Here is a 16,772-nt window from a genome sequence, read left to right on the forward strand (position 1 = left end):
ATTAGGTCTTCAGACTCAAGGTATATGTCTCAGCTTTTTCAGTGGACTACAAGGTTGTCTGGAGAATAGCCTATTATAGGCCTCAAAAACGGATCTTTTGGGATGAAATGGGCTGATCTTTTGATGATAATTACTGCCATAAGGAGATGTTTTCATAACTTTATATGCAAATGACATTAGTGTCTTTCATTGATACACTTGATAGATCTCATTTCCTGAGCATCTCTGTGTGGCAAAGGCAAGTACCAACAAGCCTCACTGACTGAATCCACACAACCCCCGTCGGGTTGGTACTAACATTCCCATTGGGCTAAGCAACCTGCTCAAAGTCACAGAGCTAGTAAATGGTCTCAAGTAGGAAATGTTACAGAAGGGATTCAAATACTGTATCTCATAAGGACTTTTAATGTAGCTCCATGGTTCCAGGATGCTATGACTGCTTGCTAACGATCAAAACCTGGGGATGAGTCCATTCTGGCCCTCACTGTTGGTTGGGCCTTTGGTGATTGAAATGCTGAAAGCTTCATGGGAGGACAGTCTTAACTACCAAGTGGCCCTGCATCATGGAGCAAGCAATAGACTCTGGCAAGAGCTGGGGTTGTTGTGTTCATCCCCACGGTATGGCCAGAGGAAGAACTGGCAAATGGGATGGAGACCTGGCACAGAGATATGACCAAGAGCTCGGGCTCTGACATCTGGCTGTGGGTACAGATCTCACCTCCTTTGCCTGCTGAGCTGAGTGCTAGGCCCAGAGGAAGCCCTTTAAATTAATATCAGTTGGTAATTTGGTATTTTGTCTTTAAAGAAGTCCCAGTTTGGTCTGAAATCAGATCTCTATGTAATATAACATTATAAATCATCAAAATGTTATACCAGCCATTGTCTTATTTAATTTGCTTTGAATCACTGCTATTGAAAATATTACCCACAAAAATTTAAAATGTGATGATGCCTGTCTGGTTCTTAGGCTATTTATAGTCTCTTAGCTCCAACTCTACCTTTCTCCTAGGCCCTGCCAGTAGGGGGCACTAGAGGGAGACTGCAAGGCTGGAGAGAGGAGGACTTGATCGCCTTGGTTTGCTTGATGATACTGTCAGGGTCTTTTTTTTTTTTTTAATTAAATCTTTATTGTTCAGATTATTACATTAGTTACTCTTTTTTCCCACCATAACTCCCCTCCACCCAGTTCCAACCCCACCCTCTGCCCTCACTCCCCACCCACTGTCCTCATCCATAGGTGTACGATTATTGTCTAATCTCTTCACTCACCCCCACACCCCTTTCTCCCCCCACCCCCCCAAGAATAGTCAGTCCCTTCCCTTTCTATGTCCCTGATTCTATTACCATCACCAGTTCATCAGATTATTTATTCACTTGATTTTTAGATTCACTTGTTGATAGATGTGTATTTGTTGTTCATAATTTGTATCTTACCTTTTTCTTCTTCTTCCTCTTCTTAAAGGATACCTTTCAGCATTTCATATAATACTGGTTTGGTGGTGATGAACTCCTTTAGCTTTTTCTTATCTGTGAAGCTCTTTATCTGGCCTTCACTTCTGAATGATAGCTTTGCTGGATAAAGTAGTCTTGGTTGTAGGTTCTTGGTATTCATCACTTTGAATATTTCTTGCCACTCCCTTCTGGCCTGCAAAGTTTCTGTTGAGAAATCAGCTGACAGTCGTATGGGTACTCCCTTGTAGGTAACTGAGTTTCTTTCTCTTTCTGCTTTTAAGATTCTCTTTGTCTTTTGCCCTTGGCATTTTAATTATGATGTGTCTTGGTGTGGTCCTCTTTGGATTCCTTTTGTTTGGGGTTCTCTGTGCTTCCTGGACTTGGAAGTCTATTCCTTTCACCAGGTAGGGGAAGTTTTCTGTCATTATTTCTTCAAATATGTTTTCAATATCTTGCTGTCTCTCATCTTCTGGCACCCCTATAATTCTGATGTTGGTAAGCTTGAAGCTGTCCCAGAGGCTCCTTACACTATCTTCGTATTTTTGGATTCTTTTTTCATTTTGCTTTTCCGATTGGGTGTTTTTTGCTTCTTCGTATTTCAAATCTTACTGTCAGGGTCTTTTCAGTTCATGGTTCATTACTCTGACAGCAGCAGCTGGTTCCATACTCCAGCTTTTTATTTATTATTTTTACCTCCCTAGCTGGTTTGGCTCAGTGGATAGAGCATCAGCTGCAGACTTAATGGTCCCGGGGTTTGATTCCGGTCAAGGGCACATGCCTGGGTTGTGGGCTTGATCCCCAGTGGGGGGCGTGCAGGAGGCAGCCGATCAATGATTCTTTCATCATTGATGTTTCTCTCTCTCCCTTTCTCTCTGAAATCAATAAAAACATTAGAAAACAAAGAGATAGGGTGAACATATCTGCCTGGCCCACTGCGGGTCCAGATCCTGCCCTCTCCTTCACCCTGCAGTCCCACGTGCTGTCAGACACATCCCGAGCTCCTGACTTGGGTGGAGGATGACAGCCACGAGGAGACCGAGAGCACACCTGGTCACTGGCCGCTCTGCGTAGCTCAGTGCTGATTTGTTTTCCCATTTGGGGCAATACTTGGTACCCACATGATGGTTTTAGAGAGCTTTACTGAGTGCGTGTGTGTGGGCAGGGAAGAAGGGGAAGGAGGCGGGTTTTCCCCTGGTTCACAGAGAAGTGAGCCTCTTCCCACCAGCAAGCATCGCTTTATCCCCGGGAGTCCTGCTGTCCCGTGGACGTGCCCTGGGAGAAGTCCGTTTGAGAGAGAAAACGTCTGCTTCCGGCAGTTTTCTTTTCTTTTATATGAAATAACGTGTATCCTCTACTTATTTCCAGCTGCGCATCTGGGAGCTTTGCCATCCTTCACTGTGCGGGCAGAGTTTGGTTTGGTTTGGTTTTTTTCTCTGAGCACCAGCTTCCTCTGCTGCCTGAGCAGCTGTGTTTGGTTCTTGGCAGCAAGTGTCTTCTGCAGTGTGGAGCTGCCTCCTTCGGAACACCGGTAGTTTCTTTTTATATGTACACATAGGGCAGTTGTTTCATTTTATTAAAACATTTATTTCAATTACAGTTGACATTCAGTATTATATTACTTTCAGGTGTACAGTGTAGTGGTTAGGTATTTATATACTTTATGAAGTGACTCCCCCAATAAGTCTAGTACCCACCTGACACCATGCAGTTATTACAATATGATGGACTATATTCCCTGTGCTGTACTTGGCATTCCTGTGACTATTTTGTAACTACCAATTTGTACTTTTCTGAATCCCTTCACCTTTTTCCCCCAGCCCCCAGCCCCCAGCCCCCAGCCCCCTTCCCCTCTGGCAACCATCTGTTTGTTCTCTGTATCTATGAGTTTGTTTCTGTTTTGTTTATTTTAATTTTTAGATTCCACATATAAGTGAAATCATATGGTAATTTTCTTCCTCTGTCTGACTTATTTCACTTAGCATAATACCCCCTAGGTCCATCCATGCTGTTGCAAATGGTAAGATTTCATTATTTTTTGGGGGGGGGGGGGGGCTGAGTAATATTTCATTGTAGATATATCTAAAAATCTTTACATTTTTCCTTTTGCCATTGAGAAGAAATCTGTAGCTATATATCCTTGATGCTAATAAATACAAGAAAATTCTATATTTTAGTGATAACTTGGGGTTTCACCTTCGTCTACAAGGTGAAAAATGATGCCAAGAACAAGGGAATTGATGGAAGCAGCAGCTTATATGTGATTTCTAGTCTCTATTAGCAAACTCCAGCTGTGCACACGATGGTAGGTGAAAGCGTGAGATCCAGGCACGGAAGTGAGAAAGTGCAGACCCTTGCCTCCAGGAAGCATTTGGGAATTTTGGTAGGAAAGTTAGGATTTTATTGGCAAAGAATCAGGAGCTGCTGCAGGTGACACAGCAAAGGCAGGATGTGATAAAATGGTGCCGTAGTAAAATTATCCAGATGGTAATGAATGAGATGAATCAGAGGAGGGAGAGAGAAGGGAAGACATTAAGAGACAATTGTAATAGTCTAGGCATCAGGTCACAAAAGTCTGGTTGGGGAGACTAAGGGTCAGCAATGACTCCTGGATACCTGGGGGGAAGTCCTCCAGTTCTCCAGTGATTTTAAATCTTCAGCCCATTCCTCTCTCTTGAGTGCCAGACCCATTTAGGTTCCCCTTAGGGATCTTACTCAAAGTGCCTAAAACAGAACTCCTTCTCCTCACTCCCCAAACTGCTCTTCACCTCTCTCCAGATCCTTTCATTCCCACTGAGTGGCATTTCCTGGTAACCGGGAGCAACATCTCTGTCCCCTCTGGACCATGAGCCAGAATTAAGCACAAGGGACAGATAGGTGTGGGGGAGTGTTTGAATGTTGGAAAGTTCCGGAATATTTAACCTTTGATTTTTGTTAGCTGGGCAAACCGGACCAACACGCCACTGCAATCTGGGTCAGGGATCAGCTTTGTTATTGGTAAACTGGAGAGTCCGGGTAGATTGTTTAGTCCTACCTTATTGTTTAGGACACATATCATTTCATTGAAAAGCTATGACATAAGCACGTGACGATGATGGAATAGCAATAATGCTCATCTGTAAAGATGTTAGGCTTTACGAAGCACTTTAACATTTACCCTTACACTCCCCTTCAGAGAACCCTGGAGGATATTTAACCCCTCCTCTCACACTCTCCTGCTGGAGGAATTCAGAGGAGAGAGGGGAGGGGAGAGGCAGGAATGGTGCTTACAGGGGAGGGGGTCTGTCCAGGGTCTGGAGGGAGGGGCCAGGTCTCCAGAGCACCCAAAGCCTGAGTTGGCCCTAGGAAGCCACCAACAGCTTCTGAGCAGGACAGAGGCCAGAGAAAGGCTGTCTAGCAGTAACATGTAGACTAGTCTAGAAGGAGGTGCTTCAGAGACATGGGTCCACACTCCAGCTGGCAGACTATTGCCATAGGGCCTATGACAGGCCAGGAAAGAGCTGAAAGAAGCCTGAACTAGGGTTTCATTCATTCATTTACTCACAAATATTTACTGTGTGGCTACTATGTGCAGGCACTATTCTATACAGTAAGAATATAGAGTGACTAAAACACACAATCCCCACCCTCATGGAATTTACATTTCATTAAAGGGAAATAGACAATAAATACAATTAACAAATAAACTGGAGAAGGCCAGATGGTGATAAGAGCTATGGAAAGAAACTAGGGCATTTTTAACTAAGATCTCAGAAGGCCTCACAGAGGAGGTGACATTTGAGCAAAGAAGCTAAAAGAAGCTAATTTCAGTAGGAATAGAGCTTGGGGGCAAATGAGACAGAGCAAGGCGGTAAATCATAAAGAAACAACTCTCAAAAGAGAAACTCTCACAACGATTTAGACAGAATTAGAAAACAATAGGATCATAACCAAAACTGTTAAATATACAGAATTAAGCCAAACTGAAATGTGTTTGTCCTTTCCAGTTTGAAAAGAGTTGGTTGGGTTTTTTAGTTATTCTTTACTAGATTTTGTGGGGGAAACTTGATACCATACAGTACTATTTGTCACTCAAAGGGTTGAGATGACCTTAGAGCAGCGAAATGGACAACAAACAGAATCTGATGATAATGATACAGGGTGGGCAAAAGAAGGTTTACAGCTGTGAGTACACAGAACATAGTTTATTCTTGAATTACTATTTATTAATTATTGTATTATTTATTTGTATTACAACTGTAAATCTACTTTTGTCCACCCTGTACGCTTCACATTCTGGGATTGCTCCTAGTCCCTTAGTTATGGGTCTTTGTCCTCCTCCTACTGTAAACACTCACAGTCAAGGTCACTGAAATCCCCCCAGAGAAGATCCCTGGGCACCGATGGTAGATGCTGTGGTTTGCTGCCTAGAGCCCCCCTTCAGGTCGGAGACACTCATTTCCTCTGCTGCTGGGCGTGTTGTGAGCTGATGGCTCACGGCCTGGGGTCAGACCCCTTTCTGGTGGGTTATGAAGGCCTTGGTTCAAGGGGTGATGACTCTGAAGGCTCTCCAGCTCCTGCAGGGTTGGCTGAGGCCTGTGACTGCGCCGTGGACCAACTGTTCCCTCCACTAAGTCTACTTCCTTCACTTCCCCCAGATGTTAATCCCAAGGGCAGCCCCAACAGGCTTCCAGCTCACAAATCCCCACCACAGGGCCAGCTTCCTGGGAGCTCACAATTAGAAGACACATTTTGAGTGTCTCCTGCTCCTAACTGCTTTTCTTTATGTAGACAAGCCTGGCTTGTCTTCCCACCTAGCTCATCCTTGACCTCTCTTGAAGGTAAGGATTCCATCCTTGACCTCTCTGTGCACCCCAGAGAGACAGCCCCTCGTTACACACCTGCTTCTATCCAGAGAGGCCAAAGAATTCTGTGCATGCGCCACCCCGGCACGTAGAAAAGGACTGCTCGGGGCCACAAGTGTTTATGCCAAACCAGTTCTCTAAAGCTGGTTTTGCTGGGGCCGCAGCCAAAACCCTCTCTGATTCCTTGCCAGGAAGTGAGTCTTTTATCACCACCTGGGAGGAAAAAGGGGCCCAACCGCCCAGGCCCAGTTGAAACAATCACACATTGGCGAATATGGTGTGAAACTCAGGTCCTGATGCAACAGCTCTGAGAGATTTATCTTGAATGTGTGTTTCTCAAAGAGAACAATTTAGGGAGAGGGCACTGGGGAGTCCCTTTCAGCACAGTAAACTTTTCCCATAAAGGTTTGTGAGCTATTATTTACTTTCTAAAAATAACAGAAAATTTCATATTTGATGTTTTAATATTTTAGAGACAATAGTATGGCTTATATCTCTTTGTTTACTAGTTTGTATTTAACCAAAGGTTTTAACTTGTATAAACTACATGCTACTGTGGTACAAAGAGGCTGGCTCTTTTTCAAAGCTTTCTGAGGTAGCAGGTTACTTAGTCATGGGAGGAAATAGACCTACACACTCTTAGTAATTCTGAGCTCTGTTAGAAAAAGCAGAAGAGGGTCCAGAAGGAAGAACTTTTGCTGAAGGAAAAAGTTTGCTTCAGAGAGAAAAACCAGCTTGGGAAGAGAACAGAGGGAGAGAGGAGCGTTCCAGAAAAATCCAAGTGGGGGCTGGCAGCTCTGAGACGAAAATTCTGTAAATTCTAGATGTTCCAAGTCTCCTGGGCCTCAGTGGGTGTCTTAGTCCGTTTGGGCTGCTATAACAAAAAGACCATGGCCTGGGTGGATTAAACGATAAAAGTTTATTTCTCACAGTTCTGGAGGCTGGGACAAGGTCAAGGTGCCAACCGGTTCGGTTCCTGCTGAGACCTCTCTTACAGGTTTGCAGATGGCTGCCTTCTTGCTGACACGCAGAGCGATCACCCCTCTTGTCTTTTATCTGATAAAAGCACCAAACTCACCCTCGTCACCTCATGGCCTCCCAAAGACTTTACTTCCAAATATCATCGCACTGGGGGGTAGGGCTTCGAGATGTGAATTCTGAAGGACACCAACATTCAGTCCGTAACAGTGAGTAAAAACAAAAGCGAAAACAAAATCAGTGTTCGCTTGTTAACATGCATACATTGTTACATAAATATTTGTTCTCTGCTCAGAACTTTGGTTCACAACCCTGGCTACACAAAAGCACTATCTGAGCTTTTAAAATATCAGGCACCAGGCTCCATCCCAGACTAATGGAATCAGAACCTCAGGGTGTGGGGATGAGGCTGAATAAGCATCCGTGTTTTCCCCCAGCTCCCCAGTTGCCCTCCTGAGCTGCCCAGGTTGACAAGCTGCTGGTTCAGAGTATTTGTTGTGGATAGCTGCCATTGCTAACTATGCTTTGTCTTCCTTTATAAAAGCTAAAATGATATGGAGACACAGACGCCTTCCCACTCCCTTTTGACATTTGGGTTTGCTAAATGAAATCACTGCTTTTAAGCAGGGCATCATGAGAAGGCATCCATCCTCCTTTAAGTACAAACTCCACCTCATCGTCGCCCTGCGAGAGTGTTCCTCAACGCCACAAGCACAGATGGCCACTTGCTTCTTCCATTCACCCAGGCACTATCTAGAGGGGGTTATAGTGCCTGGAATTATCCAAGAAGATTGGACGGAAATTGACAGATGAAACTAAACTTTACATCCCGCCCTCCCCCCCACCCCACATTCCAGCAAGAAGAAAAAAAAAATTCAGCTCTTCTCTAGACAAAATAACAAAGTTCACATTTTCTCTGTACACAAAAGGTAAAATAAGTGGTCTTGCACCCTGACACATCAGCTTTTAAATAAATTTGCATGTGCTTATGTATATTCAGGGATGGGCAAAAGTAGGTTAAATTATGAGCCATCATTACCCAAAAGATAGATCACCCAAAAGTAAGTTTACAAAATAATAACAATAAGAAGACAAATAATACAAATAAATAACACAATACCTCATAACTAAATAATACAAGAATAAACTCTGTTTTGCACATTCACAACTGTAAACCTACTTTTGCCCACCCTGGCATGTATAGCCACCCGCTGTAAACCAAGGCAGTGTGGATGGCAACTGAGAAGTGCAGGTCAGCAGTGGGCCGCACCCCTGGCATGCTCTGGGATTCTGGTGGCAAAGGAGAAGTGCTGGCTTCGTGGGGGCAAACCCTGACATACACATGTAGGAAGTGCTGCACAACGGAACCAGGCCGCGGTGCTGTTCACAAGTGGTGCTATTTCAGTCCTGCAGTGAGCTGGCCAGACAATGTCACGCTTCAGTTCCAACGAAGCTGTCGCCCGGTGCAGGCACAGAAGTTCTCATTGTCACCACGTGGTGTCAGTATTTTCTATCTCAAAAGGTCTCTGGGTTGTAAAGCAAAATTCCTGTTGGAGAAAGTCTGGAGCATTTGGTTGTGAATACATTACTTTATAGAATTAGATCTCACTCCTTCATCTCCTGCTCTGTGTTTCTTTTTCCTCATCGTGCAGAAAAGGGGCAGCATCCTCTTTATCTGCAAAGGCCAGCATAGGACTCTATCGTTCATTCATTCAACCAACAAATGTTGAGGATCAGCATTGTGTCATACAGGTGCCTCCTCCCACGGAGCTTTTGGGGTCCCAGGTGTCAGCATAAACAGGGGCTGGACGGCAGCTCTGTATGAGAAGGGGTTGTCTCTGCTTTTGCCAGTTAGCAGCGGTGTGGCCTCGAGCAGGAAACTTAACCTCTCTGAGCCATTCTGTCAGGCATAATAAGCACCTTTCTTTCAGTTTATCATGAAAATTAAAGCTGTTATTTGCACTTGCAGCTATTATGGAATGTCTGTTTAACACATAGGTAGGTGCTGCTCTGGCCTCAGGGTCCTGCAGCTCTGGGACTGTGCAATAAATACTCGGTGTACCAGGTATTTTGAAGAAAAGTGCTGCTGAAAGTTTTCGCATACTTTGGGAAGCTTAGGGTGAACACGCTCCATCTCAAAATACTTGTAAACGCTGGTTTAAACGCTTTAAAAGTGATGATTTCGATGTGAAAGACAAAGAACGTCCAGGTCAACCGAAAAAGTTTGAAGAACAACAATTACAGGCATTATTGGATGAAGATGCTTGTCAAACTCAAAAACAACTTGCAGAAAGATTAACCGTTGCTCAGCAAACAATTGCCGATTGTTTACAAGCAATGGGAAAGATTTTAAAGGAAGGAAAATGGGTGAAATGTGTAGCTAGCGATGGACATTACTTTGAATAAAGCACTTTTGATGTTTCTCTTGAAATTATTGTTTTCTTTTATTACAAAATCTGCATTTTTAACCATTATGCAGGTTAATTGGTAACGGATTAAAAATGAGGATTAACCATTAACCGGTTAATCTTCCTGCAAGTTGTTTTTGAGTTTGACACGCATCTTCATCCAATAATGCTTGTAATTGTTGGTCTTCAAACGTTTTCGGTTGACCTGGACATTCTTTGTCTTTCACATCAAAATCATCACTTTTAAAACATTCAAACCAGCATTCACAAGTATCTTGAGATGGAACATGTTCACCATAAGCTTCCCGAAGTATACAATAACTTTCAGTAATGAATTAAAACTTCCCACAAATGCTCTTTTTTTGGCACAAAATTCGACATTTTTAAGCATAAAAATATCTATGATGTTAACACCAGCAAATTTGACATATGAAGTGTTGAAGCTTGTTGTCAATACAACAAAATAGCATACATATCAAATCGCATATATATCAACATATGTGTAACCCCATCTATTGAAAAAAATCCGCATTATTAACCAGTACAGCTAGCAGCATGGAGTTCGGAGCCAAGTCTAGGTTCCATCATTTACACTTGATGACAAGGTAACTGGCTTAAATCCTTGAAATGTGCCTTTAAATATTTATAGATATTTCCCACCTGCAAATAGTTCTCCATTGAGGGTGTAACAATTTACACTCAGGTTATACACCAGGGAGGTGGGAATGGACCCATTTCCTCGTACTCTTAATACACAGTGTGTTGTTATAAACTGTGGGATCTTTGCCAATCAGATGTTGGAAAAGGTATCTCAGTGGAGTTTTCATTTGCATTTCCTTTCATACGACCAAGTTTGTGCATTTTTTTTCATCTAGTGGCTATCTCTATTTCTATAAACCAGGGGTGGGGAACGTCTGGCCCTCGAGCCATATAAAGCCCACAAAATCACTTGGTCTGGCCTTGCCAAGGGATTAGGGGTGAGTTAAATAAATGTTTGGCCAAATAGAGCAGGCTAATTTTTACGTTGATAATTTTGTATGGCCCACGATTGATGTTATAAATATCCAAATGGCCCTTGGCAGAAAACAGGTTCCCCACCCCTGCGCATCATTTATATCTGTTGCCTAGTTTCTATGGAATGTATTGTATTTTTCTTGTCAATTTGTGAAACTTGTTTCCATTTTACACAATTAGCCCTTTTCCTGCATACAGGTTGCAAATGCTTGGTATAATTTTTCCTCTGACTTTTTATCTTGTAATGAATGGGTGGTGTTTTCTTAAACATAGATTTTTTTAATGTAATTTATATATCAATTTTATCTTTTAAAACTTCTATGTTTTCTGTCATGCTTAGAAAGTCATTTCCCACTCTGAGATTCTAAACCAAAGGGAAAAAATTCCTCAAGTTCTCTTTCGTGTTTTAAAAATGGTTTTATTTTCATGTTTAAGTCTTTAATCTTCATGGGATTGATTTTTCTGTACAAAGTAAGGTATTGGATCCATATTGTCTCGAAACCTACTGGAGTGTTGAAAGAAGGTGAGTGGCTTCTAAATTTGACAGCAGGAGGATGTCAAGGTGCAGAACTTTAGGCCCTTAGCACTTTCTGAGTTGTATCTCTTGTCATTTGGAAAAAGAAGAAATATGTGCGCATTGAGCTAAAAATAGTTCAACAACTAGCTGTGTGGGAGCGTGGAAAGAACATGAGCTTCCAAGTCAGAACACCTGACTTCCCTTCTCCTATTGAGTAATTGTGGGAAAGTCATTCCACTGCTCTGTGCCTCAGTTTTCTCCTCTGCACAATGGACCTAATAATAGTATCTGTGTTATACTGCATTGTGAAGTTAAACTGCATTAATACGTGTGAAAGAGTTTTATGCACTTAAAGGTCTCTAGACACATTAGTTATTTTAACTTTTACAAGTTGATACAGCATTGCCAGTTAACTTAGGCAACACACTTCTAGATTTTGAAATTTATTAACTTTCTTGAAATCCTTCCAACTTCTTTGGAGATGGCTAGCTTCTTTCTCCCTGCTGGTGAGTATTCTGAGTTCGCTGATTTTTGTTTATTTGTTTTCTGACATCTGAGTGGGAGAAGGTGGTGACAGGAGGAGAAGGGGAGATTAGGAAGTTAGAATCATCCACTTGGCTTTGAGGGAGTGGGAGGGGAATCAGCATAGGGGAGGGGGAGTGATTTGGTGGAGAGAGAAAACAGGGAAACCCAGAGGGAGCCTGAATGGACTTATTTGCAATCTTGTAAATATAATTATTTCCCAGAAAATCTTAGACTTTTGCTGTTTTATAATTTAACTGACAGTAAGTTTTGTGGGCAGTACAGAATAAAGGCGAAGGGTCAGGTAGTGCAGTGGTTGGATCCGAGTCCCTCCTTTTTTTAGTAGCCCCGGTTTTCTCATCTCTGAAGCAGAGAACGATACGTATATGCATTCCTCACGCTCACGTGAGACAGATTGGGCATCGGAGTGGGTGATCAAGAAAATATCTCATGAGGGTGGCTTGTGTTTGCCTTTGGAAAACGCAGTAACCGATCCTGCTGGAGACAGGTGCAACTGGAATCCAGGCAATCGCCCTCCCCCATCCCAGAGAAATGCCCCTCCTCACCTTGAAGCTAGCAGAAGTCTAGGCAGAGGAAGATGCTACGGACACCCCGCCAAATTTGCATGAAATGACACGGGACAATGACTCCGTTCTCACAAGGGGAAGACAGTGTCCAGGAGGTGGGGGATGGCAGTCCATGAGACCAGCAGAAGGACTAGGAGACAATCAAGCCACCACTCAGGTTGCATCTTTCGGTGAAGAAAAATCTGACTGTGATTTGCTTGGTTGGAACCAGAGAAACCTGTTCTTCGTAATTCTCTTGGCTGTATACCTGGCTTTATCAGCCCTTCTGTCAACCCATTGCCTGATTCCCAACACACAGGTCATTACAAAGGTTCCCGGCCCCAGGGGAAAAGTGACCTCAAAGTTCCTTCTCTGTTTAGGACATTCTCAGTTATTAAGTCCTAAAAGTCTGACAACAGGGCACCCCAAACACTCTGTTCATCAGTTGGCCCAGGTGCTGTTATGAGTTACAATATTTTCTCCGCGTCAGTTATTGTCAATAAGTGAATTCTCAGGAAGTGTATTGGAAACCACCGCAGGATGTGTGCGCTTTTTGTGAGGTGATGTCATTAAATTTTCAGCATGGATTTCTGATGATTTCTATACCCGCCTAGGGCATTGTGCCTGTGTCTATATGTGTGTGCTCCGATTAAAAACATCCACCAGCAGGGCCAGCTCCGTGGGTGCGTGACCTACGAAGCCACATAGGACCCCCCACTCAGAAGAGACTCACACTTGATTTAATGCTCTACTAACACCGTCCTGAAATTCTTAATAATATTTGAACAAGGGTCCTCACATTTTCATTTTGCACTGGATTCCACAAAATATGTAGCCAGTCCTGGTCACTATGAAATACCAGGCTTGGTTCAAAAGGACAAATAAGTTTTTTTTTTAAAAAAATGTTTATTTTGATAGTTACCAGTATTTTATTTTTTTTAAATGCCTACCATTTAGGTACATAGAAAATACATACCATTGCTTATAGGGGAAAATGTATATATCTTATGCTAATGCATATACAAAAGGTCTGAATCTTGAACGAACAGCAGTAAATTAATGGTTTTGAAAGGGGGGAAACTACAGTTGAATTAGTTTCTTCGGTTCAAGAGCATTAATTACCACGTCATCCCTTACAGTTAGAGGAAGTGAGAAAGAAATAAGACTAAATAGAGAAGGTCAGTCAACAGTGTAGAAAAGAAAGAGAGAGGGATCTAGGGTGGGAGAGTGAAATTAATCAAGTATTGAGCCCAATGTCCTCTTTTGAGGCAAAGAAAACAATTTGCATGGCCTCGCCTCCTGATGTCTGCATTACCTGATGGTATTGACTTATTAGGAGACAGATTGTGTGCTCTCTTCACTGTGTGGTTTTTAATTTTTCTAGGCCTGAACTTGCTTTGCAACACACGAGAAACATCTCCACGATCTCTCTCGACAACCTCTTTGGGTGACCGCGCTCAAAATAACACCAACTTGTGCAGGTGGCTTTGATCCCTATCTCTCCTTCTACTTGGAGTCATTTTACCATTTTTCCTTAACCTGTAATAATACAGTTAAAAAATAAGTTAACCTCTTTTCTTATTCTGTGCAAGTACATATTTTTCTCCCTACATATTTAGCACTATTTCCTTTTTTGGTCCCAGCCATTTCTTTTGCCAAGTTTTCTCTTAAACAGATATGTGTTCACCAAAGAAATGATTCTGTTGCTTTAAGAGAGAAAAAAAAAATGTTACACTTGGTCAGTCTGAAAATGGAACACCTGGCACCCATATTTAGAAATTTTAAACACACACACACTCGCACACACACACACACACACACACACACCAGCCTTTAGCACTGAAGTGTGCAAAACATTACAGGAAGCTCATTGCCTAAAAGCAGTTGAGTCCAATCATTTATTTGTAACTTGGTTGTTTAGAACTTGAAAGCACTTTTCCCCATAGAAGCAAAGCTATAAATGGTGCTATGGTCCCCAGGCTCAAAAAACTGTTGCAGAAACGTCTGGTGATGAAAATATAAAACAATTCTGTGGCAATACAGTCACTGAGCCAAAGAGAAACGCTAACCAAAGTAAGAATGTGTTTGCTTTGAGTGCTTATGCTTGGAGGGGAAAGGGTTTCATCTGAGAAGGTGAAGAGGCAGCTGCAGGTTTCCGAGGTGCCGTGGGTCATTTCAGAGACCCAGACTCTTCGGCCCCTCACGCAAGGGTAAACCACACGGCGCTGGTGTGAGGCCTAGATCTGAGTTCTGTTTTTGGCTCAGAATGCAAAGGAGAGCAAGAGAGGAAGGGACTTTTCCTGAGGCGTCTAGAGTTTGGGGGACAAGGGGGGGGTGACTAAAGCTGGGTGAACTGTGGTAGCACGGCCCACATTGTTCCCTTGGAACAGAAACTCCCCTTGGAGCTCCTCTTGCCACCTTCCTATGTGTATGGAAAGCTCCAGCTCACAGGTCCTCTTCTCTGGGGAGCTGCCGCATATTCCGAACCCCCCACTAGCTACCAGCCCAGTTAAGTCTCTCTCTGTGGAAACACACTTAACATGGCTTTGTAATTACTTATGTGTCTTCTACACTTGACTAGAACCACTCACAGGAAAAAATACTATAAATTATTTGTTTCTTTCTTTATTGATTAAGGTATTACATATGTGTCCTTACCCACCCGCCCCCCATTGCTCCCCCCTCCCCCGCCCCCGCTCATGCCGCTCATGTCTGTGTCCATTGGTTAGGCTTATATGCATGCATACAAGTCCTTTGGTTGATCTCTCCCCCTTCCCCCACCCTCCCCTTCCTTCTCCCTGAGGTTTGATGGTCTGATGGATGCTTCTCTGTCTCTGGATTTGTTTTTATTCATCAGGTTATGTTGTTCATTATATTCCTCAAATGAGTGAGATCATGTGGTATTTATCTTTAGCGTAATGCTCTCCAGGTCCATCCATGCTGCTGCAAATGGTAGGAGTTCCTTCTTTTTTACAGCAGCATAGTATTCCATTGTGTAGCTATACCACAGTTTTCTAATCCACTCATCTGCTGATGGGCACTTAGGCTGTTTCCAAATCTTAGCTATGGTAAATTGTGCTGCTATGAACATAGGGGTGCATATATCCTTTCTGATTGGTGTTTCTGGTTTCTTGGGATATATTCCTAGAAGTGGGATCACTGGGTCAAATGGGAGTTCCATTTTTAGTTTTTTGAGAAAACTCCATACTGTTCACAGTGGCTGCACCAGTCTGCATTCCCACCAGCAGTGGATGAGGGTTCCTTTATAAATTATTTTTTAAAAATATATCAAGAAACTGCAAACACAGGAATGCATGTTTCAATTGTCTAAGTTGTAAGCAAGCTATGAGCAGCAAAAAACAGGAGCAGGGGAAGGTAGTGGGGACATCATCCCACCACAGGGGGAGATTTGAGACTGTAGGGACCAGGTCTCAGATCACAGCCTACCCATCTCTCCCTTCTTTGGTCCAGAACCCCTTGCCTCTTCTCCAAGATGAATGGAAGAAGGAATCCTGAGGCAGGTTAGGTGAGATTAAAACTAAGTATAAGTTACTACTTTACAAGCTATGGTGGGTATGAAATCAGTGACAGCCCGATTTCCTTGTGGGGAACACCCCAAATACATGGGCTTGGGTGGGCCTCTAACCCAGCTCCAGGTGGACAACAGGGCATCACTTTCTTCTTGGCCTTGGTGTTGGTTTAGGGATGGAGATGTAACAAAAACGTCTAATCAGGGTGGATCTCACTACTCTTGAGGGTGCCTTCACCATCCTGTTGTACTTGAACCTGACGCTGGAGGAGCCAGAGTGGTGGTATGTTGGTGAATGTTTAATAATTGGTGCTGTAAGAAAACCCCTAATTTATAGTACTTTTCAATTCCTGTGGTGTAAATATATATATTTGCATTATATATATATATATATATATATATATATATATATATGTGTGTGTGTGTGTGTGTGTGTGTGTGTGTAATAGCGTTTATCCTGCTTGGTGTTCTCTGAGCTTCCTGGATGTATGAGTTGGTGTCTGAAATTAATTTGGGGGAAATTTCAGTCATAATGGTTTCAAATATTTATTCTGTTCCTTTCTTCTCATTCTGATATTTCCATTATATGTATATTATACCTTTTGAGTGTTCCCACAGTCCTTGTATACTCTGTTTGGGGTAGGGGGTTGTTTTCCATCTTTGTTCTTTTTGTTTTTTGAATATTCTATTAATATATCATCTAGCTTTGAGATTTGTTTCCTAGTCTACTAATAAGCCTACCAAAGGCACTCTTCATTTCTGTTACAGTGTGTTTTGTTTTGTTTTTAATCTCTTGAATTTCTTTTTGGTTCTTTCTTAGGATTTCCATCTCACTGCTAACCTTGCCTATCTGCTCTTGCATGCTGCCTACTGTATCCATTACAACAACCCTTAGTACATTAATCATAGATGCTTTAAATTCCCAGTCTGATAATTCCAGCATCC

The sequence above is a fragment of the Myotis yumanensis genome, unplaced genomic scaffold (assembly GCF_028538775.1).
Source record: "Myotis yumanensis isolate MYYU_CA2020_CCGP unplaced genomic scaffold, mMyoYum1.0.hap1 SCAF_13, whole genome shotgun sequence".
NCBI classification, from domain to species: domain Eukaryota; kingdom Metazoa; phylum Chordata; class Mammalia; order Chiroptera; family Vespertilionidae; genus Myotis; species Myotis yumanensis.